This window comes from Rhagoletis pomonella, unplaced genomic scaffold, assembly GCF_013731165.1.
Source record: "Rhagoletis pomonella isolate Grant_MI unplaced genomic scaffold, Rhpom_1.0 Rhpom_scaffold_00007, whole genome shotgun sequence".
Classification (NCBI taxonomy): Eukaryota; Metazoa; Arthropoda; class Insecta; order Diptera; family Tephritidae; genus Rhagoletis; species Rhagoletis pomonella.
Genome location: NW_023458561.1, coordinates 22,970,512 through 22,975,802, shown reverse-complemented (window position 1 = coordinate 22,975,802; position 5,291 = coordinate 22,970,512).

Sequence of the window (5,291 nt, the reverse complement as noted above, 5' to 3'; positions counted from 1 at the left end):
AATCAACGAGACGGGACGCGATATGCAAGGCAATTATATTGATTTCCCTACAGAGTCTTGTGAGAAATTCTTTGAAGCAGAGCAAATGGGAGGTGAAAATTTGCAAAAAGCACAGCTCGCTAAGGAGCAAGATGAGAATAGACAATTAGTAAAACCACACTACGATCCGGCAGTGCTAAGTCAATTGGTGCAAGGCATCTGCATGCAGCAACATAAGTAAACTTTTGTCAAAATCGTTACTAAGTATTTGAGGTGAGGGTGGAGGGAAATTTAAGAAACGAAGAAAATCAATTGTGACATCTTATCTAAATTTTTTTTTTAATTTTGAAGGAAGCAGCCCTAAAAATAAACCTAAATATAATGTTAGCGTACATATGTGTTTTTGTAACTTGGTACCAATACAATCTCGGCACTCCATGACTGTCCTTGAAGATAATTTATCACAATCAAGGCTTAAATTTCTGTCTGACTACCAAAGAAGAAAGCTTCTGCAAGCTGGTTAAGCATATGTATGTGACTGTAAGCTGGTTAAAGTTTCTGCGATTGCCGTTAGTTGAGCTTAAAAATGGTGCAGAAATTGGGCGCCTGGAAGCTGATTGAGAGCCCTTCTGGATATAATCCTCTTCTTAACTCAAGATATAATTTAGAACCATCGGTGTATGTGTATGTACGTCCACAGAATAAAAACACTGGTTCAAGGTCCTTTTCTGATTTCCTCCTAGAGGGGAGTTTCGTTTGGAAATAATTCCTCAAAGCAAAAATAATGCCGTATAGTCTGTGCACTTTAAGTTGCCAGGAAGAACATCCATGATTCTGGAGTATCCAAACCTCGTGTCATTCAACACTTCAACACTTCTAATATAACAGTATTACAAAAATATTGTACCGCTGTTTACTGAAGAGAAGCGTAGGATCATTGAAAGAATACAACAAGCGTTCATGTCCAAACATATAATTTTCTCACAAACGCTATTTAAGGGTATTCAGTGAAGAATTCTATTTGAAAAAAAAAATCAATCGGCGGTTTGTGTCAGAATGGCCTACTTTGAATCGTTCCTTGATGAGAAATTGTGTTTTGATGTACAGTACAAGCGAATGCCATTGAAGCCCTTCAACCTTAAGGAAACTATTGCTATTTGCTTTAAGAAGTCCTATTAATACCAAAAGAATCGGGTAAATTTTAGGTTAAGTAGATTAGATGAGCTGGATAGCCATTGCATGGCTTCGCAGAAAACATTAAGGTCCATAGCTTACTAGATAAACAGATTAGGCAGAAAGCCTGCAGCCAGGAGACTAATCCGTAGTCTGCCAAGGGCCGAACAATCACATTGAATATTATCCAATATCTGCTCTTGCATTCTGCATCTTTTAAAAATATTATCACTGACAGAGCCAGTTTAAAGGCGTGCGGTGCTAGCAGGAAATGTCCTATTCGCAGTCTACTACTAGGTTGCAGCTCAGTAGTTCCGCCACTCTCTTTATGGCCAATACTTTCGCCTGGAAAATGGTACAGTAGTTTGGCAGCTTATAGAATTTGTAGATACCAAGCTCCTCGCAGACGACGGCCACCCCTACGTTTTTCTCCATCTTCGATACGTCTGTGCAGACATGAACCGAGCCAGAACTCCTCATGCCGTCACGCCAGCATTCGACCCTCTATAGTGGCAACGAAGTTCGTCGCATAGTGCAGATCCGGGATTATATATTAAATCCAATCGAATAGTTAAAGTTGACGCTATACTACTGTGTCATAGGACTTGCACAGAAACTTGCCAGTCCTTGCCGCCTATATTCTTAGCCGATACATCCGTCGGCAAGAGATGCAACAAGTTGTAAAGTGCTGCCTTTGGTGTGATCCTAATTTGCACTTCTTATCTATTTGTACTTTACCTTCAATTAAATACACAAAGTGGCGAAATTATTTCAGTACTTATGAAAATTGTGCAAAGTTATCTTGGTTAGCTATGTACGGAAATACATACTTATGTACATTAGGGAGGTCCAAAAATGCATGTGAAAATGTAAAGTCGGAATTTTAATCCCGCAGCCCTCTAGGATTGCTCTATACCAAAAAAATATGCCCCTATTTTTTTATTTTGAAATCAAAAAATATTTAGGAAGTGCTTAAAGCGGTCAAAGTTTTCCATGTACTTTATATGGGGAAAAAATAACGTTTTACAGAAATGGTATAGAATTCTTGTCAGTCAATATTTTTCAATCGGAAAACTCTGTTTTTCTTCAGGATATTCCCAAAAATAATACCCAACTCAGGGTAACCGAATGTCATTTTTGACACAACGGCGATTTAGGCGATTTTGCAACTGATCGAAGGGCGATTTTGCAAAAACATCCACGATATACTATTCATAGGTATATGGTACCTTCCAACAATCATAAATCAACGCTAAGTAGCTCATTCACTTTTATTGATTAAAAAGTTAAACCTAGGCCAGTTTAACATTTTCATTCATATTTTTTTTATCAAGTAGTACCGATTAGATAAAAATTGTGAGTCAAGCTAATTTGATTTTGTTTTTTTATTGCGGTGACTTTCCTTTTCTTCATAAAATAGGTATGGTGATTACTTACGCCTGTAGATAAGTATTAAGTATTTACACTTCGAAAGATAACACGAACAAAAATTTAGTTGTTGGATTGACAGTAAAATACGAGCCCCTTTTTTGCTTACGTACATAATACATATGTATGTCCTCCTTTAGTGGTCATGAGGTTTTCGCCAAATATGTATATATACATGTACATATGTATGTATGTATGCACTTTAGTTAGACATTTTTATAACAGTGATGCTTGCTGTAAGTGTTTATTAATATTTAGGGGATTCACAAGACGTGTTAACCGTCGTAAAATCTTAAGGTTAACATCTTTTTTAATTAAAATGGTTTTAGGGGATTTCTAACTAAACCGAAATTCTTTTAAACTGATAAAGAATATATAATTAGCCAACCCCCCAACCATTTTAACCGCTATTTTACATAAACAAGTGTTAAGCTTAAGATTTTACGACGGTTAACACGTCTTGTGAATCCCCTAATTGTAAAAATAGAAAACCACCTATTGTATAATAGTTGTAAAATTCTAACTTCTTCTTTATTGGCGCCAAAGCGGCCTAAGCGATTTTGGCCGCGTCCAAAACAGCACGCCACACAGTGGTCGGATAGGCAAGGTTTTACGCGAAAAAGGCATATTTTAAAACTGTGAAAAATTAATCGAAATATAGCCATTCTTATTCAGAAATGTCCAGCGAACTTAAAACTGATTAGTATTTTCAATAATAACTGCTGGGCAAGCCGTTAAATCCACTTGATTCAACGAATTCGATCGTGGCATGTTCTAACAGTTATGAGTTGATAGCTTTCATAATAATTTTTGTATGGAAACTTCAAATTGTAATAGTAGTTGCTGGTTTGGTGTTACTTCTTAAACATGGAAAATAATGATTTCATATGAAATATTATATAATACGAATTTGTTGTCAAATTATGACTACCTTAATGACACGGATTATTTTTCAAGAAATATTTCTTTCAAAAAGGTATAACTAATTTGTAGGGCCAAGTAGGATTTTCTTTCCTTTACCAGGTCAGGTAGAAATCGACTTCTCCGTGCGGTATTTTCAACCATGTTTGATGGTCGGCTATCAGGTTGTGCGTCCATCGACCTTTTGTGCTCGCGTTCCAAGATTGTTACCGCTGCTGGATTAGTTGCTCGCGAACCCTCGCCGCGGCAGCTGCTCGGCCTATCTCGACACTGAGATCGTAAATCTCTTTATGCTTGTATGTAAGTAGCTCAATTAGCATGAATCCAGAAATAACTAGAACCGCGTCCGCGGACACTGTATAGTGCGCCTCTGCGCTGGACCGAAGATATTTGAATCCAGCATTTTTTGACTTTCAATGCGTTGGCCCATATTTCTGCCCCGTACAGGAGCACCGACTGGACTGCTGACATCAAAAGTTTCCTACGGCATGGCTTCGGGCCGCCCACGTTCGCCATCAGCCGGCTTAGAGCCACCGTGCTCTGCGCAGCTTTTTCACATATTCCATGAATTTGTTCCCAGAATGTGAGTATGTTGTCAAGCTTCATCCCTAGGTATTTTGTAGGCCTATAAGTTCTCTCAAGCTGCGGTCCGACCATCATTTTTGTAATTGTTGGGATGCGTTTCTTGGTGAGGATCACGATCTCTGTTTTGGCTGTAGCCAATTGCAGACCGTGATCGCTCATCCATCCACTAACGCTGCGTATTACCTGGTTCAGCTTGAGCTGCGCTAGCTGGATGTTTCTTGGAAGGCGCTCTCCGGCATTTCCGTGCGCAACCGACCGTCATGCGTGGCGTTCCAGAGGTCCGGACCAAGTACACACCTCTGTGCCGCTCCGCCGGTTATACGTCTCTTTCTCTGACCTCTTGTTGTGTCGTACAAAAGCCAACGGTCTCTGAGGTAGTCCCGAATCATATCTAGCAAGTATGTTGGAACTTTGAATGACCGTTCCAAGACTGCCAGCATGTCGTCCCATCTTGCCGAGTTGAAGGCGTTCTGTTTGCGATTTAACATATATGTAAGTCTTGTCATAATTGTATCACACTCACATATTGACAAGTTTTGACTACTTATGTTATTGTTTTTGAATTTTAATTATTATTTTTTTATAAAAATTTAGTTCATTCCCAATAAAGACAAAATTGAATTTTTGTGCAAAATTAACAAAAAAAAAATTGAAAAATTTTAGTAAATTCGAGCTTTTTAATGAGTTTTTCCTAGAGTGTCGTATAACCATTATAAGCACTGTATGTACCTTTATTGAGATTAAATTATAATCTCGTTCCAAGGAAACTTTCTACCTTTGAACACAGATCTCACATAACATTGCATAACCACAGGCAATAAATATAATTTCGCAAGGGATTTATTTAAAAATTGATGCAGACTTTGAGATTTCCAGAGTTAGGAACTTCTTGAGTTCAAATCTCTAATTCGCTCTCTGAGCAAGTTCATTTGACGGCCTTCTCTAAAGCCACTTTCGATAGAACATTTTCGATATTCATCTGTTCCTCTAACAATAATTTAGAGGCTTTACAGATTTCAGACTTCCGCTGAATGGTGCTTCATCTTTGCTTGACCGATGGTTGATAAGAAGAAAAAGGAAACGGCGGAAATTCCCATTAATAGGAAAATGTTTTCATAATACAGCATTACAGTTGAAACCCCAATATCGGTTAGAACCCAAGAATGATAGAATACAAGATTGCGCCGATCAGAGAGTATTTTGGA